This window comes from Panulirus ornatus, chromosome 18 (assembly GCF_036320965.1).
Source record: "Panulirus ornatus isolate Po-2019 chromosome 18, ASM3632096v1, whole genome shotgun sequence".
Classification (NCBI taxonomy): Eukaryota; Metazoa; Arthropoda; class Malacostraca; order Decapoda; family Palinuridae; genus Panulirus; species Panulirus ornatus.
This window is the reverse complement of record NC_092241.1, coordinates 54,630,417-54,646,841: the sequence shown is the minus strand read 5'-3', so window position 1 is coordinate 54,646,841 and position 16,425 is coordinate 54,630,417. Positions and strand designations below refer to the sequence as shown.

Genomic DNA, 16,425 nt, shown 5'->3' with positions numbered 1-16,425 from the left:
TCATCTCCCATCAGTGAACCACAGCAGATGGGGAGGCTAGGACCCCATCATCTCCCACCAGTGAACCACAGCAGATGGGGGGGGGGAAGGCCAGGACCCCATCAACTCCCATCAGTGAACCACAGCAGATGGGGGGGAGGCCAGGACCCCATGTTTCCCCACCAGTGAACCACAGCAGATGGGGGAGAGGCCAGGACCCCACCATCTCCCACCAGTGAACCACAGCCGATGGGGGGAGGGGCTAGGACCCCCATCATCTCCCATCAGTGAACCACAGCAGATGGGGGGGAGGCCAGGACCCCATCATCTCCCATCAGTGAACCACAGCAGATGGGGGGGGGGGAGGCTGGGCACCAAGTCTCGCCGTCTGCAGACGTAAGGTTTCAGTTCGCGACACTGGGTCATCCCCTGACGCACCGGAGAGATGAAGACGACTTCAACTTATCGACATAGGTTCTCCTTGTCTGCAATAGACTGTCTGTCAGCCTCTCTCGAGCGAGCCACGGCCGAGAAGGAGGGGAAAAACCATGGAATTGCTGCCCTCCTATTCAGCAAGTGCTGTGTGGCTCCAGTTGCTGGGGAGTTCGGCTCCATTTGCACGAGAGAGAGAGAGAGAGAGAGAGAGAGAGAGAGAGAGAGAGAGAGAGAGAGAGAGAGAGACTGCGAGGAGCCGACAGACAGACAATGCGCGAAATCACACAGCTTCCACTGGACCCAACTTCACCACACACACACGTTCACCGTTTGCCACGCAGCCACCTGTTGCCACGCAACATTACTACGAGTCGGGTAACTACATAAAGGCGACGTCTAACAGGAGGAACTATAATTCGCTGGACACACGCGTCAGACCCTCTCTGTATTGTTATTCCCATCCGCTCAACTGCGTCGTGTTAGATGGTCATAACCCTTGTTCCTCTCGCCGGGCCAGACGCGGTTCGAGCGAAGGGGCAGTTGCGTAGAATCATGAACTGGACAGACCTCACTTTCTCCATAAGACCAGTGATGGTGTACGGTAATTTGTCTACCTGGTTCACACACTGCCAGCAGGAACCTCACTTTGTGTCCAAGAGGGGACATGGCTGGTTGATTTCTAGGTTTTCTACACATCGGCTCAGGGCGTTGATCTTAATCCAGTGAAATCTCGCGCTAACTTAAAAGTAATATTAAGTTATCATTCCAGCCTTACTCGTACCACCATATGACTCTTCAGACACTCGTCATACGCTAAAGAGGCAGCGTCAAAGGGGGGTAAACATCCTCTCTACTTTGCCATGTCTCATGTCTTTCCCGCGTACAATGCTCTGTGCTTTGTCGTAATGCCAGTGTGAGAGATGACGTCCCCCTCCCACCACACGCCTGGCGGCAAAGGTGTGTACTCATCCTCCTGTTGCCCCAGCCGATGCGGGTGCGAGTATGACGCATACCAGAATCTATGGTCGATATGGGTGGAATATGGCGTAAATAACCGAGGAAAACGTACATCCACGTGAACCCAACACAGGCCCGTAGCCTGGAGGAGTTGGGAGGTGGGGTAATGGCTAGAGTTGGTGGGGATGTCTCGATGGAACACACTCTTTTTTTTCCCCTCCTCGTTCCCTCGGGGCCATCGAACGACAGACCTCAAAATACATTAGGTCGCTCCCTCGGGAGGAGTGGCTCTTGGGCCTTCCTGGGAAATCACATGGCTCCCGCAGGAGGAGGGATGGTTCAAGGGCTTGATAAGAGGCTTCTAGGAGATAAGGACGAATGGCAGGTCGGTATCTGATCCTGTTATGAGGGATTTCAAAACGACTGAAACTTAAGTTTTACAAAGGGATTTATAACCGGGTTCTTATTTACTTACAAGTGGGTTGTAAAGTACTTACAACCAGGTCCTCAATTACGTACAACGGAGGTTCTGGATTACTTACAACTGGATTCTCAGTTACTTACAACTGGGTTGTACTTACAACTGGATTCTCTGTTACTTACAACTGGGTTGCACTTACAACTGGGTTGTACTTACAATTTACTTACAACTGGGTTCTAAAGTACTTACAACTGGATTCTCAAGTGCTGAATTCCTCTGCACAAAGACAACAAATACTTATGTAAGAAATATACAGAGATTTGAAAAACATTTCGAAAACGAACATCTTTTTTTTTTGTTAAATGCAACTATTTCTAAATGAAATGTTTCTGTGTGTTATGTCGAAATGAATGTTTCTGATGAATGAAGTGAATGACTTTATAAACATCTAGATGAAAGAGAAATACTTCTGCATGATATGAATATTCTGTGCAATCTTTTTTTTATACGTTGAAAATGGGGGGGGGGAAGGAAATTGCCCCCACCCCCCAAGCCTCTGTACTTCATAAGTAACTGTACTTCAACTTTGGTTAACTTTGAGTGACGGGTTAACTTCAACCCTGGCTCTGCCAACACAAGGTAATGTGACTGGCTCAGTCAAACTGCAATGCTAAATAGTTTAGGAGGCGGTTGTAAGTAATAGACTGTACGTCTTTAAAGCCTTGGTTCGTGGTTTATCAAGTGTTTGTGTGTCCTCTTAAAACAAGAGTCAATTGCTCTTCACGTGAACCTATTAGTTCCACGGGTCAAAGAAACGATCGTCACTAACGAGGCCATTAGTCTCTGCTGTGACTGGGTCAATGTCCATGCTGTTCTAGGCCCCTGCACGTAAACACAGTGTCTTTGGTCACTGTTACCCACAGTGCCTGCGTTAGCGTCCACACAGAATCAGAGCTACTGTCCACATAGTGTAAAGGCTAGTGTCCTTCAAGATTAACGGCCTATATCCACATAGTGTGTGGACCAGTGATCATAATGGATCAGGGTCAACACCCAGATAGTGACTGAAGCAGTGACCATGTATCTGGGCCAATATCCACATAGTGTATTGACCACTATTACCCCACAGTATGTGTGTGTGTGTCTATTAGTGTCCACACAATGTCCACGGACACAGTGAGTGAGCCACTGTCGACACAGCCTCTTGCAAAGCAAGCGTCTTGCCTCTGTGTTGGGTGCATTCCACCATCTCTTCCCCTTTTCCACCTCTCCTTCCGTCCTTTCTCCTTCCCCCTTTTCCATTCAGGCAACGACTCAGTTTTGTACACGACCCACCAACCCCCTACCCCAAACCTCATGCGAGACAGATGAAGCCCCTAAAACACCCCCCAAGAGGAACACCACACAGTTTATATGCCTCGCTTGGCCAGGATATGATGTGTCGAGTGTCGAGCCTCACATCTGGGCAATTTCGAAAGCTTACGTTGCCTTTATCTCCAATTAGATGGACTCGAGGTGAATCCTAAAGGCATTACCTCCGTCCTGACTCTAATCTTTTGATTAGAAACGTGATTCGTATCTCTTCTTGCTCGAAACATGATGTTATAAACAATATTCATCTCTGTTATTGCTCGAACCTTTAGATTTGAAACGCGATTCGTCTCTCTTCATGTTCGAAACATGACGATATAAACATGATTCATCTCCGTTATTGCTCGAACCTTCAGATTTGAAACGTCATTCGTCTCTCCTCTTGTTCGAAACATGTCGATACATACACGATTCATCTGTGTTATTGCTCGATCCTTTAGATTTGAAATGTGGTTCGTCTATTTTCTTGATCGAAACATAACGATACATACATGATTCATCTCTGTTTTTGCTCTAATCCTCACGTTTACAAACGTGATTCATCCATGTCTTCGTTCTAACCTTTATATTGTAAGTGATTCATCTCTGTTCTTGCTTGAACCTTTATATTACAAGCACGATCTATCGTTCCTCTGGCTCGAACCTATATATTACAAGCACGACTCAACTCGGTTCTTGCTCTACCCTCTAAATTTATATCATAAACATGACAATAATTTCATTCATACATATTATGCCATTTCCCGCGTTAGTGACGTAGCGTCAGCTACATCACAAGCTATCCGAATAATAATAATAATCTATCTAATCAAGAAAATACAGTGACTTACAAGTTACATTATCTTACCTCAGGATAAATGTCATCACAGCCTATGGAGACCTCGAGACACCAAACGGTACATACCTGTTGGTAGATAGAAAAACAGATTGGTGATGAGTCTCGAAGCACAGCTGATAAGATAACATCAATGATGATGATATATTCAATGACACAGAGGGAATGAAATGGAAATTGATCATGATAAAGTTGTATCTATGATGATAATGTTGAGAAGAAGAAGTAGAAGAAGGAGAAGTAGAATAAGAATAATAATAATAATAAGAAGAAGGAGAAGTAGAAGAGGAAGGTGGAGGAGGAGAAGGAGAAGTAGAAGAGAAAGAAGGAGGACGAGGAGAAGTAGAAGAAAAACAAGAGAAAGAAGTAGCAGTATTAGAAGAAAAGGAGAGGAGGAGGAGGAGGAGGATTATACAACCCCAGGTCCAGTTAACCAGCAATCCAGTCCAATTATGTCTCAAGGACACCCAACCCACCACAAGTCTCATTAGTAACCAATTTAGTAAAATCATATCTAAAGAAAAAAAAAAGATTGCTTATTATAACACTAAATCACCCCCAAAAAAATCTGATGAATGGAATGTGTTAATTTTGCTTCGGCAAAGATATAATGTTGGCTAGCCAATTAGGGGTAATACTCAAATAGCAACATATACTTTACTGGATAATGCGCTGATTTACAATATCTTTGTGCTAATTCCTGCGTATTCATTGGTTCTATGATGTTATATCCATTGATTTTTTTAATGTTAGCTGAGACGGCACGGGCAACTGAGGCCCTAATCAAGGCCATCCCATTAATGTTATATATATATATATATATATATATATATATATATATATATATATATATATATATATATATATATATATATATCCTAAGGGCCTGACCAAGGTACCCATTTCATCGACCAACCCCTGGTTGAGGCAGTCGATCCACAGTCAACCCAGCTGTTCATCCTCCCTTAAGGATTTGTATATAGCGAGCGTTAACAAGACGGCCTTAACTAGGGTCTTCAGTTGCCTATGCCGTCCCAGCTAACAGTAAATGTCATGCAAGGTTTTATCTCAGTGAAGTTAAAAAATGACGCGACAAAGTGACGCAGAAATCTTTTTTCATTTTCAGGGTCATCATTTCCCAAGGTTATCACCTTTCACAGTACTGACACAGGTAGGTGTCTGTGCCAAGGACGATTGCGAGTTTGTACCAAGCTGTCAGTGTGGGTTAGGAAAAAGTCTTGATAGTATGCTGGACCACAATGTCCAAACAAGAAATTGGCGGTACTAGTTGGTTCCGAGTCCATAGGAATCGAATCTGATTCCAAATGATCGAAACAGTGACGAACTGGACGGTGTATTCATTCAAGTATGCGTCTCTCTCTCCGTCTCAGTCTAGCTAAGCAATGCCGAATGTCGACAAAGTTACATTGGCCAGTGTTCTGTGGAAAGATATAGGCGTGATGTTGAAGAAGACCTGCCTGACGGTGCTGTGTACGTACCTGACGATGGTTTCCTCTCACTTCGAGTCCCTTGGGAGAGACTGGGAAAATATAGGATGGAATACTAACCCATTTACCTCGATATGCGATGGACTAGGATGGCTGGTCATGCCACCATTGTCTCTGTTGGGTATGGAGCTAGACCCAAAATACTAAGGCAGAAGCTCTTGAAATATCGGAACAGAAGTGCTTCAGGTCACACACTGCATTTGCCCCTGTCAGATGGTATGAACACTACACAAACACAAGTACTTGTCGACCCAAACTAATGAGCAGAAGTTGCTCAATAAGCTTCGGGCTAAGCTGGAGCAAGATGGATACGAGGTGCCGAATATCACCAGTTCGAGTCTTGACTGTTCAAACTGCCGTTAGGTTGGCAAATCATTACAACGTAGTGGTGGTCGACTGGCGTGGACCTGATGGCGAAAGAATGCTTTTGGATGACCCAAGACAACACTCACATATAACCAACCGCCTTTATAATTCCCCGAGACCAATCATTGCTACTGCAAATGTGGCTGTGGTACTTGGCGACGTGTAGCTTAGACTGCGTGTGTTGAATACGAAGCTATTCAGTGATATAATGCGAAACTCGTCTTGAAACAGAACATGGAGGCGATGAAGAACGCCGAGAATTTCATTATAAAGACGAAAACGTCATGTTTCATTACTGCTCTTCATTAACGAGTCTCAAGGCTCGTGTCCATCACCAATTAATGCACATATATAAGATTGGATTATCATGGTAATGAGTGCAATTCCTCGTACTTCAATGTACCGTGCTGGTGTTTATGCTAATCGCTTGAATACTTTATTACATTCAGTGACCGGAGCGTTATTACTGAAGCGTGATTAATCTAAGTTACCTAATCGTAATTAATGATGATTATGCACCCCCCCCCCCCCTCTCCATTTTTTATTTGCTCTCTCCAAATGAACAGCACTGGAAAATAAACGAATAATGATTATCCACCCCAACCCATTCTTTTTTTTTATTTGCTCTCTCCAAATGAACAGCACTAGAAAAGAAACGAATGTTAAAAAAAAAAGGAAAAAAAACTCAGTTATTGGTTGTATATCAACGAAGTTATAGTGTTCCACGTTTCCCCCCACGCCCCACTAAAATGCACACATGCTTTTGTTAACGAAAACACCCAATTACGGCCGAGCAGATCTGACAGTTTTCCCCACTCTTCATACTCTCGCTGGTTTTTGACATGTTGTTGATGAAACTGTGGGAGGGTCAGGAAAAACACGTATATTACCACTGGAATCTGTGGTGGGTATATCACCCGACGGGTCTCACAGAGGCAAGGTTGATCGGCAGGTGGATGGAATAGTCACAGGGGGGTCCAACTCTGAGGTGTTTCCTTTGCGCAGGTATTCATATCCTATGTTGAGACTACTACAGTACTGCGAGCCTAAGAGCATGACACCCTAGATTGACTGCAGCTATAAAGACGACATTTCTAACTGCGTCGGTAACTTAAATTCACTGGAAAACCTCCGAAACTGACTCCAAGAAACGTCAAGCTGAAGATTTATAATAAAAGTTGAAAGATAATGGTAAGATTCGTCTCTTGGATGCGATGGCAAGTGCCACAACAGGATCTCTGTCGTCACCGACGTTTACAGAAAGCCCACCAACTAGGGTAAATGTATGAATGGAATATGTGAATGCACTCAAAATTACAAGAGGAGGGCCATTCGTGCATACGTGACAAGACCTGATTAAGGTGTGCTCAACCTGGCAACTACTTCATCAAAACTTCGACGTTTCTGGCAGATGTTAATTAACAATGGATATTCAGATATTGAATTTGATACCATTGTGAACAAGATGCTAGACCAACATCTCGTGGCAGACAGACAACATCGACGTGACAGCATCAAAGTTTACTACAGGAACACATTTACGACAACATATCGAAAGGACGAGGAAGTCGCGAGATATTCTGGCCAGAAACTGCAAAGTGATTGATGAAAACAAGGATATCAGTCTGATAATATACTACAACAATCCGGGTACATGTTCGCTGGTCATGAACAACAATATGGCAGGTCGCTCTGGAAGTTTGAATCGTACTGATGTGGTATACAAGTACCGATGCAATATTGGGATCTGTCATCCCCACCAACATAAACTACATTGGACATACAACCTGCACCCTGAGCCGCCGCCTCTCGCTCCACTTACAAGAAGTTGGAGTCAAACATCATGAACCAAAGCATGGAACGAGACTAACGAAGAAGATTATAGTGAATAACACCAAAATCACTACTAGTTGCAGTGATCGGAGGAGACTACAGATATCAGAAGCCATTCATATTACAGAGAAAGCACGTGTCACCAACATCCAGACAAACATGACCACCGCCATACAGCTCTTTGATGACCCGCCAATATGACGTAGACCTAATGCCGTTTTAGGACGGATGGAACACGTCACTAACCCGCCACAAGCTACAGAGTCTGCCATTTCTGGACGGCAGGAATGCGGGGCTGACCAACCTGGTCCTGGGTTACGAAGGTCAGAGAGAATCAGACGAGCCCAACCTGACCCCAGCTCCACATCAGGACAAAAACGATCTCGCTTTGCCCAACTTGGTGTATTTAGTAATGGACTTTCTATATTCCTACCTCGTTTCATATTGTTCTGTTTCCTTAACTATATTTTTCTATACTTCTGTTTCCATGTACCTTTCATGATAGTTAATTTTTTCACCTTCAGTGTTTTCCCTTACTTTTATGTACTATGTTGTTTTATTTTCCCGAGAGTTTATTATACTCTGTTTACGTTTTACATATGACATCCAAGTTATGTGATACGGATATTATTTTCTGTTGTAGATTCCTTATGATGCCTCTGTGAAGGTGAAAGCTCGATTGAAATATATGAATAACTTTGGACAACTGGTGTTTGAGTACCGACCTAATGGCAGAATAATACTGAGGAAATATGAGAGCGAAAGATTAACAACTTCTAAATAAGCTGTCGTATTCAATTCCATGTGCATTTAAGAAAACCAGCCCTCTATGGACTCATAGGAATATATATATATATATATATATATATATATATATATATATATATATATATATATATATATATATATGGTTGTGTGTGTGTAATGGTTTAAAGGTACTGGTCTGTAAGCGAACGCGAGTTTATGTATACATATCAAGAGTGTATGATACCATTACTGTCCTCCGGCAGATGGAGCCACGTCCATTTACTGTCTCGTCTTCGCCTATCGCGTCTTCAGGATACGATTACATTCCTCCGGCAGATAACTTCGCCACAGACCACTAGCTCTCCTCTCGGTGATCCCTCCCATGTAGTGCTTGTAGTTAGACTAATCCCTCCCATGTAGTGCATGCACTCAGACTGATCCCTCCCATGTAGTGCTTGTAGTCAAACACCTTCATGGCTCTTCACCTCCCGTGCACATATTCTACGTTGTCAGGTATCACTTCGTCTTTCTATGATGGACTGTCCACCCTCCCTACATAGTCTATGTGTGGTCATTTCCAGCGAGCTAATGGAAGACTTAACTGCATGCCACTGCTCAACTATCAACTCCATCAACCGTCCTCCCCAAACAGTCACTTAACCACACTTCGAACAACATCCTAACCATCGTTTTACACTTGAATCACCTTCTTAACAACAGTCGTCCTAAATGGCCCAATTAGACGTACGGCTTTCCTAAAAAAAAAACTTTCACTGCCCCTCGTATACCCTTCTCAAATCCTTCCTACACTGGATCATTTCCTCTACTGCTGTTGATCCTACCCACCTATAAGCAAATATTTCTACGGGACAAACAGAAGTTGGTGTATATGTGGATCACATCACCAAAACATGATTCAATGGAGTGATAACATTAACTTGACTAATATTTTGATATTTTCACGTTGAGGATCCACCTTACGTCTATAAGGTATATGCACACACACACACACACACACACACACATATATATATATATATATGCATGTAGGTGCACAAGTGTGTGTATGTATGCACGGACGTATGTAGGTAGGTATGTATTTCAAGAGCAACTCGGTGAGTCTAATGTAACAAGTATCTACATCTTAAAAGGCAAATTCTATTTCTAATTTCAATGAAGACAACAGTGACGTAGGGAAGCAAATGAGATCATTAATGCCAAAATATCTCGTTCCTATTTTGCACTGAAGGGCGGGTTATGGAGGCCAATGAATCGTGATTCATTTATTTCGAAGACTGACTCGCCCGTTTCGACGTTCTTGCTTATAAAGGATGATAATATGCAAATGAGGCAACAGTCAATTTTATGTCATTCTCCTTTGAAACGAAAGAGGAAAATTGTGATAACGAAAAGGCCATCTGACCAATAGTGTTTATCTTTATCTATAATTATCCCAGGACCAATGTCTATGATTCATGGTGGTGATACGTAGGACCTTCCTTAAAGTCTCCTGTAACCCAAGGCTGTACTACTTCCAGTAGCAAGGTAATGAGGACTCCTTTGCAGTGGGGAAGTTCTTGGACGAGACTCTACTCCCAGTGATGCAGCCTTTAAATCTCCCACCACAACACGTTCTTTTAAGAAAAAAAAAAAAACATTGTGAGATTCCTTTAGGATATCTCCGTCCAATAGGACAAATTAGATCTTATGAATTATATGACGTTTGTGGAATATATGACGTTTATGGAACATATCGTAAAACCACAACTCGTGTAAGCAATGTCACCCCTGAAAAGACATTTCTTGCAAATCATAAATACGTTAAAATTCCTGTATCATTTGACGAAGAGGAGATGCTGGCGTCCCGCCAACACGTATGCAAAACCTCTCGCTGGTGCCGGGGGACGTCATCGATTACTTTACGTGGAACAAGTGAGGATCAACGACTTTATATTTAGATTCCTATGCGATACGAGTCTTGTGAAACCTTGAGGGTGTCGATACAGCGTCCCTTTATATCCTATGAAGAAGCAAGCTCTGGTGAACTGTGGTTCCCTTATCAGACACGTCTACGAAACCTTTCATTTTCGTTTAAGTGACACTGAGACGAGTGAGATCCAGGAGTAACTTAGACTTTCTTTATACGTCGTGCTTATGAAACCTTACGTGTGTCGTAGCACTTTACAACTTGAGTTACGTAAGGTCCAGTGACCTATAATTACCTGAAGGACATGTCTACGAAGTCGACGCCCTGCTCATTAAGAATCGAAGCCACGACCACCCTGTGATATCAAATGCATAAAGAAACATCTACCATTTGGGGAAAGATGGACACAAAAGTTGTGAAAGTGCGAATAAAAACACCGTTGGCTAAAACATAACAAAAGTTTACGAAAAATATAAAAGGAAAGAGTAAAATGATTCGTGCGGGTGTACTGCGTGAGCGTAATTCATTCGAAAGTAAACACATAAAAAGGTGCGAGAACTCGAGATGTTCATTTTCCATTCCATTTGGAGAGGAGAGGATGATTCATGACACCCTACACTCTCAAAACATCACTCGGGAATGATTCATGAATTGTGTTCACGCTACCTTGAGCAGACGATGACTCTCCTCGAGTCTACGCAGTGGAATACGAACGAACGAGTCTACACAGTGGAATACGAACGAACGAGTCTACACAGTGGAATACGAACGAACGAGTCTACGCAGTGGAATACGAACGAACGAGTCTACGCAGTGGAATACGAACGAACGAGTCTACACAGTGGAATACGAACGAATGAGTTACACAGTGGAATACGAACGAACGAGTCTACACAGTGGAATACGAACGAACGAGTGTACACAGTGGAATACGAAGGAACGAGTCTACGCAGTGGAATACGAACGAGCGAGTCTACGCAGTGGAATACGAACGAACATTAAACAGCGACAGTCCACTGTACTCCTTCGAGGTGGTGTTGACGTAATACATAAGCCGTCGTGAATACACAGTGGCTTTCATCCGACTTACATCATCACTACTGTAATAGCTTCATTCCGTAGTACCTTCATTACACATCCTTTTTGAAGAGGGGAGTCAGTGCCCCAACACACACACCCATCCCACCTACCCCTGAACACACACACCCATGAGATAATTTCTTTACTAAAAATACACTTATTACGTCTTCTCTGAGGAGGGAAACTCCATCTTCGTTATCGTAAAATTCAGATTTTCCAAATTAGCGAGGACATAACACTGAGCACTTTCTATAATTTGTATATATATATATATGGGATATCCACTTCTCCATGAACCATATCTCATATTCCCCTGTTATTGGACACTCTACTTAATTGGTAATTTGCCCCCAATTAAAACTTCCCCCAGTTCATTATCTCCCACGCAGGGAGATGAACCTCTCGAAGCAGCGCAGATACAACGCAAAACCTCTCAAACGTACGCCTTTGTTACCACTAACGACAAGGGAGAGAGAAAAATCGTTTGGATGACGCCGAGGACTCGTTTCCATGGCGGAGTGGACATGAAAGAAGGATAAAGGATGGCTGGATGGGGACTCAATCATCCGAGGTTCAGTTGGAGAAAATTGCGCACCAGAATCTCTTCCTACCGTAAACAATATTGCTTTGTAGATGCCATGGATAAACATGAGCTCTGCCTGTCCTAAGGGGACATGTTTCTGAATCAACAAAACGTGTCTCCTACACCTGGGGGAAGCGTAGCAGGGGCGCCCTCAGCATACCATAGGATGTGTCTGTAGATCCTGGCTTACTTTGGTTTCCCTTTTGGTGCTTTTCGCACTGAGGAGTAAGGATTTGCGCCATGAAAAGTACATCTGTGTGTGTGTGTGTGTGTGTGTGTGTGTGTGTGTGTGTGTGTGTGTGTGTGAGTGAGAGTGTGTGTGTGTGTGTGTGTGTGTGTGTGTGTGTGTGTGTGTATTCCTCGCCTGGATGTTACTCAGACGTTCATCATATTTTCCTTCGAGTTCTGAGGTTATTCAAAGCATACCACAGTCTCACACTACGATCGGTCTCCCTTAGCTTCATCCACACGGATCCTCTTGTGTCATTCGTAACCCATTTCCTTCTTACAAGATTAAAGAATTCAGTTTCCAGGAGAAAAGTAGAAAACATATGAAAAATATCCTTTTCCGATGCGTCCTTTTACACGCGTAAGACACGCTCCTTCGCCTTTGACACCAGAGAATCACATTCCAGACCCACTTGAAAAGGGGGAGAAAAAAAACCGTACCTCACTTTTTATTACGACTCCGTCCATCACTCCCTCCCTTGTCCACCTACCTAACATTCTTGGCTAATTAACACCCAGGTAAAACCCCTTTGATTCCCGGGGTCATGATACGAGCCTCACACACACACACACACACACACACACACACACACACACACACACAAGGTTGTCGGGTATATGGATGGATAACTCACGACACCTTGATAACATGGTTAAGGTGATGCTCAATGCTCGTCGGAGAGACTCTATCTCTTTCTCTCTCAGGATCTAGAATGGTGATGTTAATACGTCTTCTCGACTGATCTCTTGCCTGTATATACGTACGTGTGTGTGTATGTGTGACGCAGTAAAAGGAGGATATGTGGATTAAGATAGCAATAAATTACTCCCGGAGCTGGAATATCTCTCTCTCTCTCTCTCTCTCTCTCTCTCTCTCTCTCTATATATATATATATATATATATATATATATATATATATATATATATATATATATATATATATATACATTTCCAGGCATTATGCAGTGGAGGGAAATTAATTTCCTCGGTGGTAGCTCAGATATCCTCCGTCCAGTAAGTCTTCGTCATCAAATGCATATTTACTTCAAGTTATAAACTAATTAATGGAACTTTATCTCCAGAACGATGAAGGAGATGTGACTGAGAATGGTTGTGATTTATTCAATTTACTCGTATCTTTGGTTGTATTGAGTAAATTGCACGCGCGCGCATGCACACACACACACACACACACACACACACACACACACACACTGTATAAGAGATGGGGCTTCACGACAGAGAGAAAGAGAGAGAGAGAGAGAGAGAGAGAGAGAGAGAGAGAGAGAGAGAGAGAGAGAGAGAGAGAGTGTGTGTGTGTGTGTGTGTGTGTGTGTGTGTGTGTGTGTGTGTGTGTGTGCGCGCGCGCGTTTCCCGTGTTTACAAGGCAGCGTCGGGAACAAAGGAAAGGCCAGCAAACGAGAGCCCATCCCGCCAGCAGCACCACAGTGTCCACCAGAGTCAAACACTCGAACTCAATCCTTCAGCGAATCCCTATAAATGTAAACCACGTCCTTTGTTTACACCCTGGGGGTCCTGAGAGATCGTAAACACACGTCCCCTTTGTTTCTGGCGTCCCCCTCTGCCGGCGTTCCCCTCTGCTGGCGTCCCCCTCTGCCGGCGTCCCCCTCTGCCGGCATCCCCCTCTGCTGGCGTCCCCCTCTGCTGGCGTCCCCCTCTGCCGGCATCCCCCTCTGCTGGCGTCCCCCTCTGCTGGCGTCCCCCTCTGCTGGCGTCCCCCTCTGCTGGCATCCCCCTCTGCTGGCGTCCCCCTCTGCCGGCGTCCCCCTCTGCTGGCGTCCCCCTCTGCCGGCGTTCCCCTCTGCTGGCGTCCCCCTCTGCCGGCGTCCCCCTCTGCCGGCATCCCCCTCTGCTGGCGTCCCCCTCTGCTGGCGTCCCCCTCTGCCGGCGTCCCCCTCTGCTGGCGTCCCCCTCTGCTGGCGTCCCCCTCTGCCGGCGTCCCCCTCTGCTGGCGTCCCCCTCTGCCGGCGTTCCCCTCTGCTGGCGTCCCCCTCTGCCGGCGTCCCCCTCTGCCGGCATCCCCCTCTGCTGGCGTCCCCCTCTGCTGGCGTCCCCCCTCTGCCGGCGTCCCCCTCTGCCGGCATCCCCCTCTGCTGGCGTCCCCCTCTGCTGGCGTCCCCCCTCTGCTGGCGTCCCCCTCTGCTGGCATCCCCCTCTGCTGGCGTCCCCCTCTGCCGGCGTCCCCCTCTGCTGGCGTCCCCCTCTGCTGGCATCCCCCTCTGCTGGCGTCCCCCTCTGCCGGCGTCCCCCTCTGCTGGCGTCCCCCTCTGCTGGCGTCCCCCTCTGCTGGCGTCCCCCTCTGCTGGCGTCCCCCTCTGCTGGCGTCCCCCTCTGCTGGCGTCCCCCTCTGCTAGGATCACAAGGAGCGAGTGTTTAATGATGTCTAGGAATCGTGTGGCGTTAGGCTTCCTGGAATGAATTAGTCTGGAAGAAAGAGAAGTGACCGTTGGGACGAAAAAAAGAGTTGTATATATATATATATATATATATATATATATATATATATTAGAAGGAGAAGGATCTCTCGAAGGAGAGAATGAGGAAGGCTGAGTCTCTGTTCGGCTGGAGACACATGATCTGTGTGAGGGAGGCTCAGTAAGGCAACACTCAGAGACACAGACCCCTGAACCAGACTGTATCTCTCGAGGCTGCGAGAAATTCCGAAGAGATAGAGGCGGTGGTGGGAGGAGGCGGAGGTGGTGGTGGGTAAACCAGCTTCGAGAAGAGGGCGAGCATCTGGATGGAAGATGAGGCGGAGGTTAGCACAGAACCAGGATGGTCAGCGACCCCCCAACAACAGAACAAAAGACAGACTTCTTGAAGCTAGAAACATCAGCGAGGACGATAACCTTTACAAGTATACAAAAAAAAAGTTACAAAACATCCAAAAAAAAATTTACAAGTGGTTTGAAATGAAGAGGCGCTATCAAAACAAAAAAAAAAAAAAAGCTTGAGGGGGATATATACATTTAAAATGAAGAGACGCTATCAAAATGGGACGAGGGTATATATATATATATATTTCTTTCTTTCTTTCAAACTATTCGCCATTTCCCGCATTAGCGAGGTAGCGTTAAGAACAGAGGACTGGGCCTTTGAGGGAATACCCTCACCTGGCCCAATTCTCTGTTCCTTCTTTTGGAAAAAAAAAAAAAAAAAAAAAAAATGAAACACGAAAAGTTCCCGAGTGCACTTTCGTGTAATAATCACACACACACACACATATATATATATATATATATATATATATATATATATATATATATATATATATATATATATATATATATATATATATTTTTTTATATATATATATATATACATATGTGAAGCGTCTGGGGTAAACCATGGAAAGATGTGTAGGTATGTATATTTGCGTGTGTGGACGTATGTATATACATGTGTATGGGGGGGGGGGGTTGGCCATTTCTTTCCTCTGTTTCCTTGCGCTACCTCGCAAACGCGGGAGACAGCGACAAAGTATAAAAAAAAAAAAATATATATATATATATATATATATATATATATATATATATATATATATATATATATATATATATATATATATCGGGAAAGGAAGGAATGAAAAAAAAAAAAAGGAATCAGAAGACGACTTATCTCCACTACTCGAGTCCGTCTGGTGACGAGAGACTAAAGCAAATATTTTCCCGCTGGGACGCGCGAGCAACGGAGTGAGGCGACCACCTCATAAGGGAACTAAAGATTATTCTCCTCATTGACTTTTTTTTTTTGGCGTTTTGATGAGGGACGCTCTACGCTTGGCCATCATGAGCGGGCGTGTGCTGCCTGATGTGAGGTAATGCTACGAATGTGTGATGAGGTCGAGATATACAGATGTTGAAAGATGTTACGAGACTTTGTGCAAAGGCAGTTTCATGTTGTGTGGATAGATTATCGAGGGTGTTTGATGTCTGAGGTACAGTGTCAAGAATGTTTGATGTAGTTCAATATTAATGATGGTGATGTTTGATGTAGTTCAATATCAATGATGGTGATGTTTGATGTAGTTCAATATCAATGATGGTGATGTTTGATGTAGTTCAATATCAATGATGGTGATGTTTGATGTAGTTCAATATCAATGATGGTGATGTTTGATGTAGTTCAATATC

The 16,425-nt window shown here is 44.4% G+C and overlaps 1 protein-coding gene across 3 annotated transcripts in view; it reads right to left on the bottom strand.

Moving 5' to 3' along the window:
• Positions 1–16,425, bottom strand: part of LOC139755110 (GTP-binding protein Di-Ras2) — a 358,074-nt gene that overhangs the window by 294,291 nt on the left and 47,358 nt on the right. The window contains exon 2 of one of the 3 annotated variants that reach the window (XM_071673246.1): positions 4,011–4,067. The exons of the other annotated variants lie outside the window; for them this stretch is intronic. The gene's annotated coding sequence lies outside the window, so the exon portion shown is untranslated. The remainder of the gene's footprint in view (positions 1–4,010; positions 4,068–16,425) is intronic. 3 annotated transcript variants of the gene reach the window in all.